Genomic DNA, 24,254 nt, shown 5'->3' with positions numbered 1-24,254 from the left:
TATCTAGGTGTGTGGTGCAATGAGGTAACAGCAAGCAAGCACAAAACTCGAAAGACTGTCCAAAAGGCTTTATTCAGGTAAAAGTCTGAACACCATTTCATGCCTTGGTGGCTCCCCATGTGACTGGCTCAGGAGGGGCCGACTCAGGTCTATATTCAGGTTGGCTGAATGACAGCTCCTTAGGTGGTTTTCCTGCAGGTACAGAGATTGCCCCCTGCAGGAGGCTGGTGGTCATATCACCACATTCACCTACTTCTTAAAATTGTCCTGGGGGGGAGTGAGTAACTGGAGCCGGGTGATATTTACAAATTTATCTACAGGTTTAGACGGAGTCTCTGTGACCATCGCTGGGTTGGCTTCTGGTCAAAGGTTGGTGAAGGTGTGCTTACTACCCTAGGACTGGCTGGGTCCGTCATGATTGGAACAGGAGCTGATGTGGGCAGCGTGGTGTACGTTTGCCTGCTTTTCTGCGGGGGCATGGCCGGGTCAATGTGGATTGGCAGAAGTGGGGTTTGTTTGAGGGGCGGAGGTATTGGTTTGGCCCCCAGATCCTGGTTGGGACATGGGTATTGTAAGGTAAAACATCATGAGATGGGAATGTGTAGGGAGTTACCCTGTACAAGGCTGTAACAAGAAGGGGAGGTGTCCTTGTACTCCTGTTAGGTAAAACATCATGAGATGGGAATGTACGGGGCAGTAACAAGATGTGAATGCATCCTTGTACTTACAAGATAAGAGAGACATTGATGGATTGAGAGGCAGGAAGCTAGCAGGGAAAGGATAGCAACAGTTTTAGTCATTGGACAAGTAATGATATGATGATGTTCTAAGCACATATCCAAGGGTATAAAAAAATCACCATTTTGCTGATAACGGCAGAATGCATTCTCCGACTAACCTGGTTGGTCGCAAGTGTTACAATCCGGTAATAAAGAACAAAGAACCCTGATTTCGACTCAGCCTGGTGTTTGTCTCACTCATTCATGAACAAAGCAGACCTAACAGTACCCATTGTGGGAGAGCTGGGTCAGGTAGCTGTGATGCTGGGGTGGGGAGTCTCCCTGCTGGTGCCATGGTTGAGACGGTGTCCTCACAGCCACTGGGGTACCTGATGTAGGCATAATTGTGGTTGGCGTGGAGGAGGAGCACCTGCTTGACCAGTGGATTGGCCTTGTGGGCCCGCACGTGTTTGCGTAGGAGCACCAGTCCCAGAGATGTAAGCCACGATCAGAGTAAGATTCCAGTCGCCGATTTCCTGGGGAATGAGAAAAGGTGTTCATGAGGGGTTTGATTCGTAGCCATGCACTAGAGCGACCTAATGGCATGGAGTGCCTCGGGGAGGGCATCTTGCCAGTCATCGATGGACCAGCCTTTGGACCTCAGGGCCAGGGGGGCTGCCTTCCAGATCATCCTGTTTTTGCATTCCACCTGTCCGTTGCCCCTCAGGTTGTAACTAGTTGTGCGTCTAGTCACAATGCCTCACGCTACCGTGTGCTGGCACAGCTCTACACTCTTGTGAGGTCACGGTGGATGAACGCCGGGTATCCGAACATGGTGAAAATCTGCATTGGAACCCTGATAACGGTGGCTGTGGAGGTGTCAGGGCAAGGGATGGCAAAGGGAAAATGGGAGTACTTGTCTATGACCGTGAGGAAGTAGACGTTCTTGTTCATGGAAGGCAGGGGACCCTCGAAGTCAATGCTAAGCCTTTTGAGTGGCCTTTACGACATGGGCCTGTGGTGGGCGGAAAAAAAGCGGTTTTCACTCCGCGCAGACCCTGCATGTCTCGGTCATGGTCCGGACTTCTTGGACGGTGAAAGGGAGATTCCAGGACTTGATTAAATGGTACAGACGCGTGACGCCCGGGTGGCAGAGAGAGTCGTGCTGCACCTGTAGTTGGTCGGCCGGCACCACAGAGTAGGTCCAGGTCAGGTTGCCATTCTGTACTGGATGTCGTAGCTGAATGTGGCCAGCTCGACTCTCAAGTGCAAGATCTTATCGTTTTTGATCGTTCCTTTATGGGTGGTACTGAACTTGAACACAACAGCACGTTGATCGATGAGAAAGGTGAACCTCCTGCCTGCCAGGTAGTGACATCAGTGGCAGACCGCTTCTACGATCACCCGGACCTCCTTTTCAATGGCGGAGTGCCCTAGCTCGGAACCGTGGAGGGTCCTGGAGAAAAATGCAATGGGTCGACCCTTCTGGTTCAGGATGGCTACAAGGGCAACATCAGAGGAATCGCATTCCACCTGGAATGGCATGTCTTCATCCACGGCCTAAATTTGCTAGTGTTGGAATATTCACATTAAAATTATAATCAAAACATATTGATATCTATTAATTCTGTATTAATTATCACTAATTATGATAAATCTTTTATTGGATATCATTCTTATACCCCAGTGCACTTTTAATTTACTTCTGTGAAAGGTTAAATAGATTGGGACTTTATTGGGAATGAGTGGAGATTTGATAGAAGTGGCTGGAAGATAGGCACCAGAGAGTCATGTCTGTCAGGATGGAGGCCAATGACGAGCGGTGTGCCTCAGGGATCGGTGTTGGGTCTTTTCTTGTTCATCGTTTATATTAATGATTTGGATGACGGGGTGGTAAGGTGGGTGAGTAAATATGCGGACGATACAAAAATAGGGGGAGTTGTGGATAGTGAAGAGGGTTTTCGTGGACTACAGAAGGATTTGAACTGTTTGGAAAGGTGGGCTGAAAGGTGGAGTTTAATGTAGATAAGTGTGAGGTGCTTCATTTTTGGGAAGAATAACCAAAATAGGACATTTGGAGTGAAGGGGAGGGCATTGAGGAATGCAGAGGAACAGATAGATCTTGGAATAATGGTTCAGCGTTCCTTGAAGGTGGATTCCCATGTAGGTATAAAGAAGGTTTTTGGTATGCTGGTCTTTATAAATCATAGCATAGAATATAGGTGCTGGGAGGTGATGTTGAGACTGTTTATGGCTTTGGTGAGGCCAAGGTTGGAGTATTGTGTGCAGTTCTTGTTCCCAAATTATAGGAAGGATATAAGATAAGGTATAGAAGATGCAAAGAAGGTTTACATAAATGTTGCCTTCATTGCAGTATCTTGAATACGGAGAAAGATTGAGTAGGCTGGGGCTTTACTCTTTGGAGCGTAGAGGTTGAGCGGGGATTTGATAGAGGTATTTAAAATTATGAAGGGGATAGATAGAGTAGGTGTGAATAGGTTCTTTCCCCTGACGGTAGGGAAGTTTGGAACGAGGGGTCATAAGTTAAGTTTATAAGAGGAAGCCTCTTCACTCAGAGAGTGGTGGCTGAATGGAATGATCTACCAGAAAAAGTAGTTGCGGCAGGGTCAATTCTGTCATTGAAGAGGAGGCTAGATGAGTACATGGATGAGAGGGGGTTGGAGGGTCATGGGCATTGGAGTGGGTAGGTGGAACTAGTGGAGTTTCACGTAAATCGGTGCGGACGATCTGGCCTGTTTCTGTACTGTAAATTGTTGTATGGTTATATGGTATTTAAAATTATGAGGGGTATAGACAGCGTAAATGTTAATGGGCTTTTTTCACTGAGGGTGGGTGAGATACAAACCAGAAGATATGGGTTAAGGGTGAAAGTGGAAAAGTTAAAGGGCAACACAAGGGGAACTTCTTCAAACAGAGAGTGGTGGGAGTGTGGAACGAGCTGCCAGCTGAATTGGCGAATGTGGGCTCAATGTTAATATTTAAGGAGAATTTGGACAGGTAAATGGATGGAGGGATCTGGACTGGGCGTAGGTCAGTGGGACTAGGCAGAAAAATAGTTCATCACAGACTAAAAGGGCCAAAGGGCCTTTTTTCTGTACTGCAACGTTCTTTGGTTACACAGTTGTAGCATTTAGCACAGCGGTTAGTGCAACACTATTGCAGCACCAGCGACCATGGTTTGAATCTGGCCCTCTCTGCAAAGAGTTTCTGCATTCTCCCCTTGCCCACGTAGGTTTCCTCTGGGTGCTCCAGGTTCCTTCCATCCTTCAAAACGCAGAGAATCAGTAGATAATTGTTTATAATTGTGATGCCTGGGTTCCATGGGCCAGAATGGACTTCCACCATTTGCTATGCTTATAAATAAAACAAAAGTGAACCCAGCAATTTGAAAAAGAATATAAGCTATTACATATCTTAAAATATATATTATAATGTTTCTGAATATCAGTGACAATTAGAGAGACTCAACGTCATTGACACCTTTGACAATCGGCTAAACCAGGGATGGCAGGGTTCCCTATAGATGTTCTCAATAGTTAGGAGGGTTTTGCCTGTGATGTCCTGGGCTGTGTCCATTACCTTTAGGAGGGCTTTAAACTCCGGCGTGTTGGTGTTCCCATACCACACAGTGATGCAGCTGGACAGCACATTTTCCTTATTCACTGTGACAATCCATTGAAAACATTCCGTGGCAATGATCTGAATCTTATGCACTTACAGTATGTAAAATAACGCATACTAGAGGACATCTGTATAAGGGGTATGTTCTTTGACACAGAGAGTGGTGAATGCCTGCAATGCATTGCCAGGGGTGGTGGTGGATGGTACAAAAGGAACATTTAAAAGACATTTAGGGTGGCTTAGCGGTTAGTGCCGTAGTTCTCCACCTTTTTCTTTCCACTCACATCCCACTTTAAGTAACCCATATGCCATCGGTGCTCTGTGACCAGTAAGGGATTGCTTAAAGTGGTATGACAGAGAAGGGAAGGTGGAAAATCAATGCTCTACTCCCAATTATTGTTGAAATATTTTGCTTGAGAAAAATTGTCATTGGCTCATTTCCTTTGGAGTTCTGAAACCGTGCACATAACGAGTCAATGAGGGACGATTAAAACAGTGTTTGTCAAACCTTTTCTTTCCACCCGCATGGCACGTTAAGCAATCGATGGCATAGGGGATTACTTAAAGTGGTGTGTGAGTGGAAAGAAAAAGGTTGAGGACCACTGGTCTACACTCAACTCCAGGTTCATGATGTCCCGCAACAATCAGACTCCTGAACAACAGATTCATTCAGTCACTTACTTTGCTCATCATTTATTACTGAATATTTATTTTCTATATTTACACAGTCAGTTTGTTTATATTTCTTTCTTTAGCATACATTCCTTTCTATAGAATACAGTCTACTGTGTGACATTCTCCCATTTTTCAGTTCATTTTTTTTTGAGTGAGACTGACCCTTTAAGAGAACAGATTTAATGAACTGACTGCAGGATTTGAAGTGACTGAAATTAGCAGCAAGCTTTGAACATCATGTTCCTTTTACTGGATACATTTGCAGAGTCAACACAGAAGCCCTGGAGAAGCCAGGTTCAGAAACCATGTGACCAACTTTTAAAAAAGATAGTGCATTGTTTGTTCAGGAGGCCATTTTAAGGAAGCACAAGAGTAATGAGTTCTTCGACCTCCTTTGTTGGATTGAAAAATCCTCTTGGCCTCATTGCGTGAATATAGACAAGTTGTAAGAGTTCCTCCTGTTAGAATACAGGGATGATAGACCACTTTGATTAACCCACAAAAAGGGTTTTTAAAGTTGCAGAAGGAATACTGCATTCTATTTCGACTGACCCATGAAAATGGTTCTCTGTTGGCAGAATAAATACTGCATTGTACTCGACTAACCCACGAAAAGGGTTCTAATTTCAAAAGAAGACACTCCTCTAAAAAGGACATTTCTCTGAAGCACCTCAACAAGGGTCTTGTGAGTATCCACATCTGGTCACTCCCTGGCCTCTGTCACCCACTTCAGAAACTGCTAACTTCATCCTAAAGCCTGCATGTCTCACCATTGTAAGGCCTGTGTGTCTCATCTTTTGAAGGCCTGCATGTCACACCATTTTAAGCATGTCTCACCCATTTTAAAGTCTGCCATGTCTCACCATTGTAAGGTCTGGGTGTCTCGACCATCTTAAAGCCCGCGTGTCGCATCAATTTCAACCCACGTGTCCTCACTGAATTTCTGAAACTGAACTTTGAGCTGCCGACCAAGAATTGAACCTTGGGGTAATCTACACACGCACCAATATATTCGCACATAGTTAGAGTTTAAGTAATATAATTGTATATAAATGTAATTGTTTAGATAAGTTAGTTACATTAGAGTAGGTGTTATATAATTGTTGATTAATAAATAAAAATACTATTTTAAATATAACACCATCTGGGCTCATTTTTATCGCTGCTGCTTGGAACGTAACAACAGCTTCTGGTAATTTGAAATTCTGCCTGTCCTCAGGAAAAAGAATCCTAGTTTTGTGATCTTGTGATGTTCTACTTGAGCTTTGAAAACTGTCTATTCACCTGTTAGTATCAGAGTTAACATTGAGATCAGTATCGACCAGGATATATGAAACATCACTGCGCACTTCTTATTTGCCGTGTTTATTTTCTGTATCCTGCAGTTTGTTTGCCGTTCCTTCTTCTTTACATTTATCGCTTTTGTCTCGGCATCTTTTCTTGATTACAGCTTTAGTTTTGCATGAACGATAAGTAGAAATACTGCCTGGTTCGCAGGGAGAGAAAAAAAAGAATCTCAGGGTTGTATATGATGCTCTGTATGTTTTCTTTCTTCTTCTTTTCTTTGGCTTGGCTTCGCAGATGAAGATTTATGGAGGGGTATGTCCACGTCTGCTGCAGGCTCGTTGGTGACTGACAAGTCCGATGCGGGACAGGCAGACACGGTTGCAGCGGTTGCAAGGGAAAATTGGTTGGTTGGGGTTGGGTGTTGGGTTTTTCCTCCTTTGTCTTTTGTCAGTGAGGTGGGCTCTGTATGTACTCCGACAATAAATCTGAACTTTGATTCCAGGCCCTTCAGCCCGCAATGTTGTGCCAACTAATGTAAACCGACTCCGCAGCCACCCAATCTTTTCCTACCTCACACCTAAAACCTTCTATTTTCCATGTGTCGAAGAGTCTTTTAAATGTCTCTATTGAACCAGCACCCCAGCTTTGGAGAGGAGATCTGACTATAGATTGGGAAATGCCAAATTAAAAATAATAGTACAAAAAGGAATTTATAGTTTGTGGAAGGGATGGTTTTCTTGATCAGCGTCCTTTTGTTTGAGGCTTCACAGGTTGAGTCACGATTTCATTGTTCATCCCTAATCCTCCTTGAGAAGGAGGTGGGGAGCCACTTTCTTGAACTGCTACAGGTCCTGAGATGTGACTACACTCACAATGCAGGTCAGGAGGAAGTGCAAGGACTTGCGCTCAGTGACGGTGAAGGAACAGTGATAGTCTGAACAATGGAGGGGATGAAACAGCCAGCGAAGGGGCAGGTTGTCTTAGACCAAGTCAAGTTGAGTTTATTGGCATATGATTGTACAAACACAGGCAAGACTCCACACTGTGACGCAGCTGGCCACGACGCTCTCGATAGAGCTCCTATAGAAGGTTGACATAATGGTGGCCGGTAGCCTTACCCTCTTCTGTCTTCTCAGTTACTGTTGCACCTTCTTAACAAGTGAGGAGATGTTGAGTGTTCACGATCATTCACTCGTTAAGTGAACTCCAAGGAACCTGGTGCTCTCCACTCTCTCCACTACAGAGTTGATGATGTGTAGTGGAGGGTGGTTGTTACTGGTCTGTAATAAGATCCATGGTAAGAAGCAGAAAGTACCAGGAGCAGTGAGAAGCTGGAGGGGCCATGGAGAGAGGTGGCCAGTTCTCTTTGTGGATGGTGCCCGACCCATTGTATTCAAACCCCCACCCACCCCCCATCCCAGCTTCTTTTTGATTGCAAAAGGTTCCAGTATCCAGCGCCAGCAAACTGGGTTTGAAGCCAGCACTGTAAGGAGTTTTAAAATTCTCTCCCCCCCCACCCCTGTGAGGATTTCCCCCAGGTGCTCCAGTTTCTTCCCACCCTCCATAATGTAGGTTAATTGGGTGTATTTGAGTGGCATGGGCTCGTGGATCAGGAGGGTTTGTAACCACCTCTAAAAACATCTGCAGTTCATGCAGTTCTCCAAGTAAAGCTCAGCAGGTCAGTGTGTATGTGTGTCAGGAAGAACAATGTCCACACTCCAGGACAATGACCCTTTATTAGAACCTGCCAAAATGGAAAAGTATATGTTCAGTTGCAGAGAGATAGGGAATTGCAATTGGAATATCTGATAGGTGGAGATTGAGGTTGGTTGTGTAAAAAGTTCTTTTTTTGTATTGGCAAAGAAGAGAAAGGAAACAATAGACTCCCTGAAAACTTGAACAGAAAGAAAGTTCTAAAAGCCCACTGTGTCAGGTTCTATTGTTAGGGGGAGTGAGCACGTTAAAAAAGACACCACGACACATTCCAGATGGCAAATCAGTGTCTGAATGGCAGGCTGCTCTGATTTCTCAGCGGCGCGGGGAGGGGAGGGGTGTGTACAGCGCAGTTGCAGCAGGTCAGTGCGGGGGAGGGGGTGTGCATGGCCGGATCGGGGTGGAGGAGAGGGAAAAATGGCGTACATAGTCAGAACGGGATGGGGGAGAGGGGAAACCGGCATAAGTAGTCGGAGAGGGATGGGGGAGGGAACAGCATACGGCTGAAATGCCAGTTGATGAAGTAGACAAAGACGATGTGGTCAAACAATAATCATGGCTTTTATTAGCAGAAATTCATGGTACAATAATGAAAGACAGTAGATACAGACAGAGCAGGATGAGGGAGAGAGGGATTCAAAGACAGTTTCTTTCCAGCTGTCATCAGACTCTTAAATGGACCTTTCATTGGTATAAGATGATGCTCCTGCACTGTTTTAACTTTGCCTTTCTCCAGGTCTTTACCTGGTCCTCGGTAACACAATGCCCAGCACTTCTGCTTTATTATTGCACTACCTGCTTTTTCTGTGCTAGTCACCTAACGACGGGAAAGATATCAATGATCATATAACCATATAACAATTACACCATGCAAACAAGCCAATTTGGCCGTTCTAATCCACACTGATCCAAGTACCTTCCTCTAATCCCACTTACCAGCCCTCTGCCCATATCCCTTCATCCCCCTCCCATCCATATTCTTATTCCACACAGTAACCACTCCCTGAGTAAAGAAGTTCCCCCTCATGTTACTCCTAAACCTTTGCCCGTCATCTCTCAACCCACGACCTCTTGTATCCATGTCTCCTACTCTCAATGGGAAAAGCCTTTCCACATCAACTCTATCTATCCCTCTCATTATCTTAAACACTTCTATCAAATCCCCTCTCAGCCTTCTTCGTTCCAAGGAATAAACACCTAATTTGCTCAATCTCTCCTTGTATTCCAGATGCTGAAACCCAGGCAACATTTTTGTAAATCTTCTCTGCACTCTCTCTATCTTGTTAATATTCTAACATTGAAAGAGTGCACAGAGAATTTACTAGGATGTCGTGTGACAGAATATAGATATGTTTTTGGGAGATAAATTGATTTTAGTGTAGGTCACATACAAACACTTTAAAACAGATCTTCTTTAAAATACTGCAGCTCTGCTCATGCTAGACATATCGGGGCCACAGAGCCTTTGCAAAAGCTTTGGAGAGAACCCAAGAGACTTCACTAATGGATTGTTGTTTACAAAAAGGCAACAAATGAAAGAGCTTGTCGGAGCTGCATTCCATCTGGAGGGGAACTTGCTGTTCTAAGAGGTTCATGTGGTTTTGTAAGCAGAGAGAGTCAAACAGGCTTATTCTCTGAGAGAGAGAGAGAGAGATCAGTTCTACAGTGATACAGCCAGCAGCAGCAACTGGGACTGGAACAGGACAAGCTGGTAAGCTTGTGGAAAACCCCATTTGGAAGACAGGTTGTGAGTGCTTGGTTCAGCCTGGTCAAAGCCCTTGTGGTTCATGCAAGAGGAGAGGACTGGCTGTCTAATGTTTCACTTGGATTAGAAGAAACAAAAAGGCACTCTGTGGTGACCTGAAAGAAAGACGTTTTCATCTGGAGAACCCTGAGGGGGCAAGTTTCATCATCAAGACACTGGAGTGGCTGATTAAAAAATAATCAGTTTTGGGTGTCCTGGAACAACAAATCTCACTCTGAAAACCTACAAGAATCTTCCTGAGCGGTAACCATTTACCTTTCACGCATCAACGCCTGGTGAACTTTATAAATGTTAAATTCTGTGCACAGTATAAGAATTGCCTCAACCAGTGAACTTGGAGGAATGAGAAGTGAGATTGGACTGTGAACCAAAGAATTTTTCTGAACTTACACACACATTACATACACGTGTGCTTAGAATTAGAAGGGGGTTAAGTTAGGTTAGTTAAGTCAATAAGTTAAAGTGTGATTCTGTTTTCATGTTTAAAGATAATTAAAAGCAACTTTTGTTTGAGTAACCATTTGTCTTAGTGAATATCTGTTGCTGCTGGGTTTCTTGGTCTTCTGGGCTCGTAACAGTTGGATGAACCTGAGGACTGAGTTACAGGGAAAGGTCAAATAGGTTAGGACTTTAGTCCCTGGAGCGCAGAGGGGAGCTGTGATAGAGGCTTTCAGAATTATAATGAGTACAGAGTAAGTGCAAATAGACTTTTTTCCACTGACGTTGGGTGAGATACAAACCAGAGGATATGGGTTAAGGGCAAAGAGGGAAACATTTAAGGGGAACATTAGGGGGAATGCCTTCATTCAGGGAGTGGTGGGAGTATGCAGAAGACCAACAGCTGAAGTGGTGAATTCAGCCTCAATTCCAACATTCAAGAAAAATTTGGACAGGTACATGGATAGGAGGGGTACGGAATGGTTACAGGTCAGTGAGACCAGGCAGAATAATAATTCGGCACAGACGAGAGGGGCCCAAGTGCCTGTTTCTGAGTTTTAATATTCTATGGTTTAATTGTTGACTTGTCTTCTTACTGTAATTTAGTACAAGTACCAAACAATTTAAATCAAAGCCCCTGAACATTGCCCCTTCTGATTTCCATTCACTTCTCTCTTGGCCCGATCACTAATCTCTCCCAGATCCAATTTCGGGAAGAATGTACATAACATGATAATGTTTTATTTCAAGACTGAAAGTATGAGCCAAAACCAGTGTTCTTAAATCCAAAGTGTGAGGGATGAGCTGGTTGAAATGTATCATAATCAGAATTGGAATTTATCGTCATGTAATTTGTTAGTTTTGCAGCAGCAGGAACAGGTACAAATTTCCTATAAATTATGTTTAAAAAAATAAAATGACAGCAAATCAACAACAATGAATATTTCCCAAAGTAGGTGAATGTAAAATTAAGATGGCATGGATTTCCAATCAAGTCAAGTCAGCTTTATTTATCGTTATTGTCATGCTCACACGGTAAAGACAAGATAGTGTTTCTCCAGGACCACGAAGCAGATTTACATCAGTATAAGTTGCAATAGAAGTTAAACACATAAAATAATTATATAAGAGTCCTCGGTGCCAAGGTACTTGATGCATGTATGTTCTGGGAGTTCAGGCCTCGGGGGAAAAAAAACTGTTGCCCCATCTGGACATCAGTGCCCAAGTGCTACGGTACCTCCTACCAGATGGCAGAAGGGAGAACAGTTTATGTGAGGGGGGGTGTGGAGTCTTTCACAATGTTTATTGCCTTTCACCTTCATTGAGTGTCGTAGATTCCTTCATGGTAGGAAGAGAGCCCCAGTGACTCCACTATCCTCTGCACGGTCTTGCGGTCCGAGGAGGTCCAGCTTCCAAACCAGGCGGTGAGGCAGTTGCACATGTTCCTCTCAATACATCCTCTGTAGAAGGTCTCCTACAGTCTTCACTGGAAGTAGAGGTGCTGTTGGAGTTTCTTGGCTTTGGGGCTCGTGTTAGGGAGATTCTCCACCAGGTGCACTCCAAAGAACTTGATAATCTTGACGACCTCAATGGTGGAGTCATCAATGGTCAACAGCACATGGTCCCCACCCCCCCCCCCCCCCCCAGCCCTCCTGAAGTTGACAACCATCTCTTTTGTTTTATTAACTTCAGATACAGGTTGTTGGCTCTACCCCAGTCCGTTAGTGACTGCACCTCATCTCCGTGCACTGACTCCCCATTCTTATTGATCAGGCCCACCACAAACGATCATGTCATCAGTGAATGGATGATGTGTTTCGAACTGTGTTTAGCTGCACAGTCATGGGTCAGCAAAGTGAACAACAGTGGACTAGCACGCGGCCCTGGGGGGCCCCCAGGCTCAGTGTGATGGTCTTGGAAGTGCACTTTCTGATCCGGACTGCCTGAGGTCTCCTCAACAGGAAGTCGAGAATCCAATTGCAGAGGGAGGTGTTTAGATCCAGCCGGTTCAACTTCCATATCATGCACTGAGGTGTGCTTGTGTTGAATGCCGAACTGAGGTTGATGAACAGGATTTGATCTTATGAGTCCTTGTTTTCCAGGTTGGGTTGAGGGCTGTGGCAGTTGCATCATCCATGGAGTGGTTGGGTCTGTACGCAAACTGCAAGGGGGAGTCTAGTGCTGTGGTCAGCAAGAGCTTGATGCGCCTCATGACAAGTCTCTTGAAGCACTTCATGACGGTGGGCACGAGTGCGACAAGGCGGTTATTATTGAGGCAGAACACAATGATGGCAGCTTTATGCCCGTAGGGACCACGGCACTTCTCAGGAAGATGTTAAGGACATCAGTGAGAAGATCTGCCAGCTGAGCTGCACATCCCCTGCGCACTCTGCCAGGGATGTTATCCGGTCCAGCAGCTTTCCGCGGGTTCACTTGCCTGGATCACTCCTCACATCAGCCACTGCAAGTCACAGCACCTGGTCGTTTGGAGGTGGGGTGGTCCTCTTTACCTCAATGTCATTTTGCATCTCAAAAGTTGTCCAGTGTGTCTGGGAAGGAGGCATCACCTCCACAGGCAGATGGTGTGATCTTGCGGTTGGTGATGTCTTAGATGCCCATCCCCATGCGTCGCGTGTCCTTGCTGTCCAGGAGGTGACTGTGAATGGGGTGGGCATGTACACGCTTTGCTTCCCTGCTGGCCTTGGACAGCTTGGCTCTCGCAGTAGCTAGGCCTACCTTGTGGTCTGGTCTGAAGGCAGCGTCTCGGTTCCTGGGGAGCTCATTTGCCTCCACTTCTGATTGGAGTGAGTTAAGGTCTCGGGCACGGTGACGTCGCCCAAACACTTACTGATGTAGCCGGTCCCTGGTGCCGTGTACTGCCCCAGGTTGATGCAGTCGCCACCGGTTGCTGCTTCCTTGTACTGGTTCCACGTCAGTTCTCTCAAAGCAGACGGAGTTCATGAATAGCCCCCGCTGGCCAGGTTTTAACCTGCTTCCGACTGGTCTGGTGTGTCTGGCGAGCGGTCCGTATGCTGGGGTCAAGATTATAGTGATGTGGTCTGAGTATCCGAGGTGGGAGCCAGGGCTGCACTCAATACGTGCTCGTCTGCACAAGGTCCAATGTGTTTGCCCCTCTCGTTGCAAAGTCCACATACTGACGGAATTTAGATAGCCCTGCCTTGAGGTTCACCTGGTTAAAGGTGGTTAAGGTAGAGGAGAAAGATTTAATAGGGATCTGAGGGGACACCTTCTCTCCACAGAGGATAGTGGGTATATGGATCAAGCTGCCATAGGAAGTAGGACAAACGGGGACAATCGTTCCATTCAAAAGATACTTAGACAGATAATGACAAACGAGTGATGAGAGTTCCTTGGGGTACATATAATGGACGATCTTTCCTGGACCCACAACACCTCATTAGTTAGAAAGCTACAGCAGTGTCTATACTTTGCAAGGCTAGCAGCCCCCTTCTTGACAACATTTCACTGGAGCATAACTGAGTGTCCTGCCTGGCTGCATCATTCACAGTAGGAGGCAAAGCATCCAATACAGAGGATCATCAAAAAGGCCGAAAGATCACTGGGGTTTCCCTTTCTTCTACTGACGACATTCACCGAGAACATTGCTTGATAGGTTCTTGATTAGCCAGGGCATCAAAGGTTATGGGGAGAAGGCCGAGCAGTGGGGCTGAGAGGGCAAAATGGATCAGCGTTTGAATAGCGGGACAGGCTCGATGGCCTAAATAGCCTAGGTCTTATGGTCTTAAAAGGGCTCAAAGAATTATGGAGGGCCCCTACCATCCGTCACTCAGAATTTTTGAACTATTAACATCAGGAAGGAGGAACAGGAACATCAAAATCTGGCCTTACGGGCTGGGAAATAGCTCCTTCTCACAGGCTGTGAAATTGATGAATGGTACTCCGTACCCTCAAATCTCTTACAAAAGGAAACAAGAAAATTATTTTAAAATATTTATACGTATTTATTTTATATTATGTCTTTAGATCTGTGATTTTGATAAAATGTATATTATGTATGTGCGTGCCCTGTGGATTGGAGGAATGGTGTTTCACCTCTGTATATGTACAGTCAGATGTTACATTGTCCATAAGAACAACATAAAGACGCACCCAAATCCTCTCCTGCAGCAGGCCAAACAGGTATGTGAATAACCAACTGGAATAGCATAAATTATGTGATCTCAATATGCCCAGACAGAAAAATATCGAAAATATCTAGAAGGGACAGTCGGAGATTTCAGTGGAAGAAAAGAATGGATGGGGAGAGGAAAGGTTTAGACCTGTGGTTCTCAACCTTTTTTTTTGCCCTAGGCCCCACTTTAATGTTTAAAAAAAGCGTACGCCCCACCATTAGCAAGAAAAAGTTGTATATTCAAAAGAATTTTTAATTAAATCATTTACTGCAAGTGCATTTCACTGCAATGAAGGTCAGGAATACACTGGAACATGTATTTCACATTCAATGACTACTTCGATATGTCAACCATCTCAAACACACATTCAACAAATGTCGTCACTTCAGTGGGAACCTTGCTCTTGATGCTGGCTGGAGATTGTTTTGATTCCAGGGACTAATTTTGTTAGTTTCAACTTTAAATCTCCATGTTTTGTAATTTCCAGTTGCTTTCTCTTAGATTGTACCAAATCACTAACCGCACTGAAGCTACATTCCACTAAATAAGACAATGGAAAACATATGCTAAAGTCATTGAGTTTGGGTATTTCTTTTTGATCTTGTTAGACGGCCACATCCTGGTTCCTTTCACCTTGAACAGAGTTTTCACAGATTCATCATGTTGCAACTCAGATCATTCCTCTTGGTATTGCCCTGGAACTTCAGATAAGTCCACCAGCATTGGCTGAGTTAACCAAGAGGGAAAATCCATTGCCCTTAAATCACAAAATCTATAATTGAAGTCAGTAATGAACATTTTCAAATGGTCAAACTAACTTTTTAATTATTTCCCAAAATATTCTGACATACCATTAAAATATTTTAAAGCCCCACGCCCCACCAAAATATTCCCATGCCCCACCTTGAGAATCTCTGGTTTAGAGGGACATGATTCCCTGAGTGCAGTCAAATGGGACCAGATTTACTGGGAACATTTCTGTAGTCCCCGACTTCTGCCTGGATAGGAAATTTGTGTGGGAAGAAGGGTTTCAGGGTGAAGGCCATCGCTCCTCACTTGGGAGTATTGTGAGCAGTTTAGGGCTCCACATTTAAGAAAGGATGTGTGAACATTGGAGATGGCTCAGAGGACATTCACAAGGATGATTCCGGGAAACAATAGGTTATCAAATGGGGAAAGTTTGACGACTCTTGCCCTGTACTCATTGGAATTTAGGAGAATGAGGGAGGGATCTCTTTGAAACATTTTGCATGTTGAAAGTCCTGGATGGAGTAGATGTAGAAAGGTTATTTCCCACAGTGGGAGAGTCTGGAACAAGAGGGCATAACTTCAGGATTGAACTTCAGAGATGCGGAGGAATTTCTTTTGCCAGAGAGTGTAGTTTCTGTGGGATTTGTTGCCACATGCAATTGTGGAGGTCAAGTCATTGAGTGCATTTCAGCGAGAGACTGATAGGGTTTTGATCAGCATCACCAGTGGGACGGAGTAGTAAAATAATTGAATGGCGGTGCAGACTCATTGGGCGGAATAGCCTACTTTTGCTCCTATGCCATGGTTGTATTCCATTGCAAAGCAAAAAGAAGGAGGTCCACTTCACCAAGAAACCATTTCAATATTTACCATCGCCATGACGCAGTTTTGTCATCCAATGTCAATAATGGCTGTGTTTTGAAACAGCCTGTGCAGCAATGTGACCTTGAACTTTGTTTGCCTCTTTATTTGTTACCTTGGCCACGTACTTTCTGCTCACTGGCAATGCTTTCTCACAGCTTCCCAGTGGCCCTGCTTCTGCTGCTGCCTATGTGGAGTTTGCCCACTCCCCTTCTCCCCTCCCCCACACGCTCCGAGTGAGAAGGTTGCCGGGTGAATTGGCCCCGCGGATTGCCCTGAGGGTGGGTGGGCAGGTAGGAGTCGGCAGGCAGGTGAGAGAGGACAAGGGAATTTGGAAACAAATCTGATCTTGAACCTACAGGTGCTGGACTTTCTACCCAAAGGGAGAAGTGAAACCCAGTGGTGAGCAAAGCAGGGTCCATTATGACCTTATCTGCCTTCTCGAGGCCGATCATCATGTGGATGTCTTGAATGGATGGGAGGTCAGAGTCTGCGATGGGCTTGGAGTAGGTTTACCACTTTCTGTAACCTTCTAAGTTCCTGAGCACTCAGGGGGATACAGGTGAAAAGATTATTTTTAACACAGTTAGTGGTTGGAATCCAAAGCTCACCACCCAAGGAAGTGATGGAGGTCTGTTCCTGCACAGCATAGACCCTTGGCAGGGCAGAGAAGGCTACAGACCAATTACTGTTAAGTGGGACTAGTATGGACAGAGTGGGGTGAAGGGCCTGTTTCCATGTTGTAGACATCTATTCTAACCACTGAGTCTTCTTATCTATGCTGAACAAGTGTTTTATCCCAATAGAAGAACCTCCCGTTCTTCTCTAACCCCAACAATAAACTGCACGTAGGCTGTCAAAGATCTGTCCGCACTATTGAAATGCCATATTTTTTGCCTGTTGATTATTCATTGATTTCTTTAAAAAGGTTTTGACAGATAGAACGGTAACAGGCCATTTCAGCCCACGAGCCCATGCCACCCAATTACACCCAATTGACCTACAACAAATCCCCATCCCCACCCAGGTACATTTTCTGAATGGTGGGAAGAAACCCATGCAGACATGGGGAGAATGTACAAACTCCTTACAGACAGCGTGTAATTTCAACCCCGGTCCCAATCGCTAGCGCTGTGAAGGCACTACACTAACTGCCTCGCTGACCGTGCCGCCGTAAAACCCCTGTTGAAACCCAGGATCTATTATCTCTTTTTCTGACATGGCATGTTCCTTTTAATTTAATTTAATTTTGATTTTTTTTTCAATTGTAGAAATACAACATGGAAAACCGGCCCTTCCAGCTCAACAGCTCATGCCAGCCAAATCCACCAATCAACCTACAAATCCCATACATTTTGGAGGATAGGATGAAACCAGAGTTCGTGGAGGAAACCCACGCAGGTCATGGGGAGAATGTGCAAACTCCTTATGGACAGCGTTGGATTTGAACCCGGGTCGCTGGGGTTGTAATAGGATTGCACTCACTGCTGCGCTGGCCATGTGGTAATGTCATTAATACCATTGTAACTGGTGTATATAACGCATCTGTTTGGCTTCAGAGAGTACGAATCATTTAATTTTTAAAATGTAATTGTTTTTAAAATTTTTAAATGTAAACATTTTTTAAAAAAATTACATTAACATTTTTAAATTTAATTTTCTAAAAAAATTGAGACATACAGCACAGGAACAGGCCATTTGGTCCACGAGTCCGTGCTGACCAATTTACATCCAATTAACCTACACCTCTGGTACATTTCCAATGGTGGGAGGAAACCAGAGCCCCTGGAGAAATCCCACACAGACACGGGAAGAACATACAAACTCCTTACAGAACAACGCGGGTTTCAAACCCAAGTCCCAATCACCAGCGCTAACAGCATTGCGCCAACCGTGCCACCCTTCTACCCTTCAGAGAGATGTAGACGGAGTTCCATAAAATCTCAGAATCAGTTTCCGAAATAGAATCAGGTCTATGTTGTTTTGCAGCAGAATTGAGCATTACAGGTACAAAGTTGCTCTAAATTACAGTTCCTTAAATACAATATTTTAAAATAAATAATTTGTGCAAAAGAAGAAAAAAGATGAGGTAGCGTCTATAGATTCGTTGTCTGTTCAGAAATCTGATGGTGGAGGGGAAGATGCTGTTTTGTTTTGTATTGTTACGAGCCTGGAGGACCCCAAAACCCAGCAGCAATAGAAATTCACCAAAACAAATGGTTACATTAACAAAAGTTGCTTTCAATTTTCTTTAAACATAAAATCAGGATCAAACTTTATTACTATTGATTTAACCTAACTTAACCCCCTTCTAATTCTAAATGCATGTGTACATAATCTGTTCAAGAAAGTTCTCTGTTTCACAGTCCAGTCATTCACTTCTCTCTTCTCCAAGTTCACTGGTTTCAGACAATTCTTATATCGTGCATGAAATTTAACATTTATGAATCTTCACCAGGCTCTGGTGCTTAAAAGTAAATAGTCACTGCTCAGGAAGTTTCTCACTGGTTTCAAAGAGAGATTTGTTGCTCGTTGGACACACACACACAAATTGATTTTCTCCAATCAGTCACTTCAGAATCTTGCTGAAGAAACTTGGCCCATGATGGGTTTTCCAACTGATAACCTCTTATTCCAGGTCACCACTAAGTTCCTCTTGTTTCCCCTATTTTGGGAGAAACACTCCAGCCAGCCATTTCCTTTTGCAAGGATCACAAGAGTTTTGAACAGGCTGAACTCAGAACTCACAACCCATCTTCAAAATGGGGTTTTCAACAAGCTGCCAGCTTGCCATGTAGCAGTCTCAATTGCAGCCTCTACTTGTACATAGTTCCATTTGCACATACTTCTGAAGTTTTTTCCAAAGCAGTTCCTTTGCCTTTTGCAAAGCCAGTGGGGCTTGAATGTCTGGCTTCAGCAAAGCTCTGGCATTTTAAATGAGATGTGAAGTGTAAGTATCTGTTTGTGAAAAAACCTACACTAAACCCCCCACAATCTATCTCTTTTAAAAACATATGTACATATAATATAATAAAAACCATAAAAGTACATTCTCCCAGCTCCTGTACCTCCTTCCTGATTGTACAGAAGACCAAAACGTGCATGGTGGTGAAGGACCTTGATAATAGAGGCTGCTTTCTTGAGACACCTCCTCTTATAGATGGAATGAAGACTCCAAGATGTCGCTGGCCGAGTTCACAGCCCCCAGCCTTCTCCAGCCATGTGCATCGGCACCTCAATATCAGACAATGACACAACCAGCCAGAATGCACTCACCCATAAAAAGGTTTCAAGAGCCTTCAGTGGTGATGTGCCAAATCTTCTCAAACTCCTAACAAAGTATGGCCACTGGTGAGCCTTCTTTGTGGCGCAGGAGCAGCCTTCTAGGGCAGCTCCACGAAAGGCGAGTTTTATGTTTTCCCTCCACGCTTGTAGTCGGCCTCCGGCCTGGCATGAAATGGCCTTATGATTATAGAATCAAGGAGAGGTTCAGGTTGTTAGGAAGAAACCATCCTTTAACCTAGAGGTGCTGGTTTTCGGGCTTCTATCTTCGATGAAGATAGCGCTGAGAAGAGGGTGTGACCAAGGTGAGAATCATTGCTCTCGTCCGAATTGTTATTGAAATGTTTTGTTGGAGATAAATGGTCATTGGCCCATTTCCTTTGGAGTTCTGAAACCGTGCACATAACAAGTCAATTAGGGATGATTAAAACAGCGGGTTTCAAACTTTTTCTTTCCACCCACATAACAACTTAAGCAAATCCTTACTAATCACAGAGCACCGATGGCATAGGGAATACTTAAAGTGGGATGTGAGGGGAAAGATTGAGAACCACTCTTCTAGGCAGTATTTAGAATTGCTTATTAGGTCAATACAACACTATGGGCCGACTCTCCTATAGAATTCAATGTTCTGTGACTTGGGAACCTGCATGCAAGCGTCAGGATGTTATGTTGTGTGGGCCCCTTTATTATTGTGAGTTTGTTCTGTACGAGCCAAGAGGACCCCAAAATCCAGCAGCAATAGATATTCACCAAGACAAATGGTTAATTACACAAAAGTAGCTTTTATTTATCCTTAAACGTGAAATCATAATCACATTTTAACTTATCACTATTGACTTAACTAACCTAACTTAACCCCTTTCTAATTCTAAGCTCACGTGTATGTAATGTGTGTGTAAGTTCAGAAAAGTTCTTTGGTTCACAGTCCAATCTCACTTCTCACTCCTCCAAGTTCACTGGTTACAGGCCATTCTTATACTGTTCACAAAATTTAACATTTATAAAGTTCACCAGGCTTTGGTGCTTGAAAAGTATATGGTTACCGCTCAGGAAGGTTCTTGTCAGTTTTCAGAGAGAGATTTGTTGTTCCTGGACACAAACTGATCCCTTTTAATCAGCCACTTCAGTGTCTTGCCAAAGAAACTTGCCCCACAAGACTCACACCACCAGGTTCAGGAACAGCTGCTCCCCCTCCACCATCAGATTCATCAACAACAAACTCAATCAGGGACATATTTAAGGACTCTCAGTGTGCACTTTATTAATTGTTTTATTCTCTCTCTATTGCACAGTGATTATCGGTTATTGATTATCGATTTATAGTTCTTTATTTGTTTACATGTATACGCTGCGTACAGTTTTTTTTGCACTACCAATAAGTGGTAATTCTGTCGCGCCCACAGTTGAAAGAATCTCAGGGTTGTATGTTCTCTGACAATAAATCTAAAATCTGACCCCACACATAGAATCTTCCAGCTACTCCTGTTGGGAAAAAGGTCTGATCCCCACACATAGCATCTTCCAGCTACAACTGACAGGAAAAAGGTCTGAACCCCACACATTTCATCTTCTAGCAACTCCCGTCGGAAAAAAGGTCTGAATCCCACACATTTCAAGTTCCAGCAACTCCCGTCGGTGAAAAGGTCTGAACCACACACATAGTATCTTCAAGCTATTCCTGTCGGGATAAAGGTCTGATCCCCACACATAGCATCTTCCAGCTACAACTAACGGGAAAAAGGTCTGAACCCCACACATAGCATCTTCCAGCTACAACTGACGGGAAAAAGGTCTGAACCACACACATAGCATTTTCCAGCAACTCCCGTCGGGAAAAAGGTCTGAACCCCACACATTGCATCTTCCAGCTACTCCTGTCGGGAGAAAGGTCCGAACCCCACACATAGCATCTTCCAGCTACAACTGACGGGAAAAAGGTCTGAACCCCACACATTTCATCTTCTAGCAACTCCCGTCGGGAAAAAGGTCTGAATCCCACAAATATCAAGTTCCAGCAACTCCCGTCGGGGAAAAGGTCTGAACCACACACATAGTATCTTCAAGCTATTCCTGTCGGGATAAAGGTCTGATCCCCACACATAACATCTTCCAGCTACAACTGATGGGAAAAAGGTCTGAACCCCACTTATTTCATCTTCCAGCAACTCCCGTCAGGAAAAAGGTCTGATCCCCACACATAGCATCTTCCAGCTACTCCTGTCGGGAGAAAGGTCCGAACCCCACACATAGCATCTTCCAGCTACAACTGACGGGAGAAAGGTCTGAACCCCACACATTTCATCTTCTAGCAACTCCCGTCGGGAAAAAGGTCTGTATCCCACAAATATCAAGTTCCAGCAACTCCCGTCGGGAAAAAGGTCTGAACCACACACATAGTATCTTCAAGCTATTCCTGTCAGGAAAAAGGTCTGATCCCCACACATAACATCTTCCAGCTACAACTGATGGGAAAAAGGTCTGAACCCCACTTATTTCATCTTCCAGCAACTCCCGTCAGGAAAAAGGTCTGATCCCCACACATAGCATCTTCAAGCTATTCCTGTCGGGATAAAGGTCTGATCCCCACACATAGCATCTTCTAGCTATTCCAGTCGGGAAAAAAGGTCTGAACCCCACACTTCGCACCTTCAAGCTATTCCTGTCAGGAAAGAGGTCTGAACCCCACACTTATCATCTTCCATCTACTCCCGTCGGGAAAAGGTGGAGAAGTATTAGAACCGGAGCCATCAGGCTGTGAATTAGCTTCTTCCCACAGGCAGAGATATTGTCTGTCTGTGCATTATGTCTGTGTGTGTATTTTGCACTGTTCTGCATCATGGACTGTTTCATCGGGTTGTACTTGTACAGATGATAAATAAGTAAACTTGAATCTAAATTCCAGATTATTTCGGCATTGAGCTAACAGTCAAGGTGAGCAGGTCGGTGGAGTGGGTGGGGGGGGGGGGGGGGAGGTGGTGGGGGGTGGGGTTTGGTGGGGGTTGCATTGTGCAAGTGCAGATTCCTGTCTCAGCAGTTCTTCAGTTGTGTTTCATCTGCCAAAGCAATGTTAGAATTAATTTCAAAAGGGAAGGAACATAAAAGCAGGGATGTAATGTTGAAAATTTATAAGGCATTGGTCAGATCGCCTTATGGGACGGGAGTAAGGTGAACAGTTTTGGGCTTTTTATCTGAGGAAGGGTGTGTCAACATTAAAAATGATGTGTTGCCATTAAAAATTAGGATGTTCACAAGAAATTATCCCTAGAATGAAAGAGTTTTTATATGTGAAGTGCCCTGTGGTTCTGGGACTGTAGTCACTGGAGTTTAGATAGATAAATGTGGGGTGGGGAATCTCATTGAAACCTGTCAAATGCTGAACAGGATGGAGAAGATGTTTCCTAAGGTGGAGGAGTCTGGGATCCAAAGGCATAGCTTTAGGAATGGAGATGAGGAGGAACTTCTTGACCCAGAGGGTGGTGAATCTATGGGAATAAGTTGCCAGCTGTGGAGGCCAAGTGATTGGAGATATGTAAGGTGGAGGCAGATAGTTTCTTGATTAGAAAGGGAATCAATTTATGGGGAGAAGACAGGAAAATTGGGTTGAAAAGGATAGTAAATCAGCCATGATTTAATAGTGGGGTGGACTCAATAGGCTGAATGGCCTTATTCCGCTCATTTGTCTTATTGCATTCAGCTCGATTTTACTCTGTGGATAACACAAAATCTTGCTTGCTTATCAGCAATCTTGAGAAGGGTGTCTATTTCTTATTTCCAGACCCGATTTCCTGTTGTTGTTTCCAGTGCTCATTCAGATCAAAGGTTAGAATTCAACTGACTTTCTAAACATTTAGAAATGAATGTAAACAGATACCTATCAAGAAGGGTACATCAGGCCCTGACATGCCAACTGCCCTCTCACCAAAATGTTGGTTCCAACAGGATGTTACGAGCCCAGAGGACCCATAAATCTAGCTCCAATAGATATTCGCCAAGACAAATGGTTACTTAAACAAAAGTTGCTTTTAATTATCTTTAAACATGAAAACAGAATCACACTTTAACTTATCTCTATTAACCTACTTTACCTAACTTAACCTCCTTCTAATTCTAAGCTCATGTGCATGTAATGTGTGTGTAAGTTCAGAAAAGTTCTTTGGTTCACAGTCCAATCTCATTTCTCATTCCTCCAAGTTCACAGGTTGCAGGCAATTCTTATACTGTGCACAGAATTTAACATGTATCAAGTTCACCAGGCTTAGGTGCTCAAAAGATAAATGGTTACCGCTCAGGAAGGTTCTTGTTGGTTTTCAGAGAGAGAGAGAGAGATGTATTATTTCAGGATTTCCACAATTGATGTACTTCCATCAGTCACCTCAGTGTCTTGCTGAAGAAACTGGCCCCTTCAGGATTCTCCAGATGATAACTTCTTTCTTTCAGGTCACCCCCAAGTTCCTCTCTGTTTTTCTTATTTCAAATGAAACATTAGACAGCCAGTCTGCTCCTCTTGCATGAACTACAAGATCTTCGACCAGGCTGTCTTCCAAAAGGTTTCCAGCTTGTCCTGTTTCAGTCCCAGCAACTTCTGCTGGCTGACACTATCCAAATGATCTCTGCTTCTCTCGCTCTCCCTCTCGCCCTCCCTCTCGCTCTCCCTCTCGCCCTCCCTCTCGCCCTCCCTCTCGCCCTCCCTCTCGCCCTCCCTCTCGCCCTCCCTCTCGCCCTCCCTCTCGCCCTCCCTCTCGCCCTCCCTCTCGCCCTCCCTCTCGCCCTCCCTCTCGCCCTCCCTCTCGCCCTCCCTCTCGCTCTCCCTCTCGCTCTCCCTCTCGCTCTCCCTCTCGCTCTCCCTCTCTATATATATATATATTTACCTGTCTCTCTGAGAGAAGAGTCTTGATTTTTTTCCTCTCTCCGCTGAATACCACTCCTAAGGCTCTAAACCCAATCTTTGAAAGATCATATCAGTAC

The 24,254-nt window shown here is 44.5% G+C and overlaps 1 long non-coding RNA gene across 7 annotated transcripts in view; it reads left to right on the top strand.

The window, feature by feature from the left end:
• LOC138737167 (uncharacterized) overlaps window positions 1-23,119 on the top strand; it is a 44,660-nt gene extending 21,541 nt beyond the window's left edge. For 2 of the 7 annotated variants that reach the window (XR_011340800.1, XR_011340795.1), the window contains exons 4-5: window positions 14,245-14,400; window positions 17,276-22,203. This is a non-coding gene — a long non-coding RNA (uncharacterized lncRNA). Of the gene's footprint in view, window positions 1-14,244; window positions 14,401-17,275; window positions 22,204-23,064 lie in introns of those variants that run through there. The other 5 variants (XR_011340802.1, XR_011340801.1, XR_011340799.1 and 2 more) reach the window with 3 other exon arrangements.
• The last annotated feature ends 1,135 nt before the right edge of the window (window positions 23,120-24,254 follow it).

The sequence above is a fragment of the Narcine bancroftii genome, chromosome 6, assembly GCF_036971445.1.
Source record: "Narcine bancroftii isolate sNarBan1 chromosome 6, sNarBan1.hap1, whole genome shotgun sequence".
In the NCBI taxonomy this organism is placed as follows: Eukaryota; Metazoa; Chordata; class Chondrichthyes; order Torpediniformes; family Narcinidae; genus Narcine; species Narcine bancroftii.
Note: the sequence above shows the minus strand (reverse complement) of the source record. Positions and strands in the feature narration are given on the sequence as shown.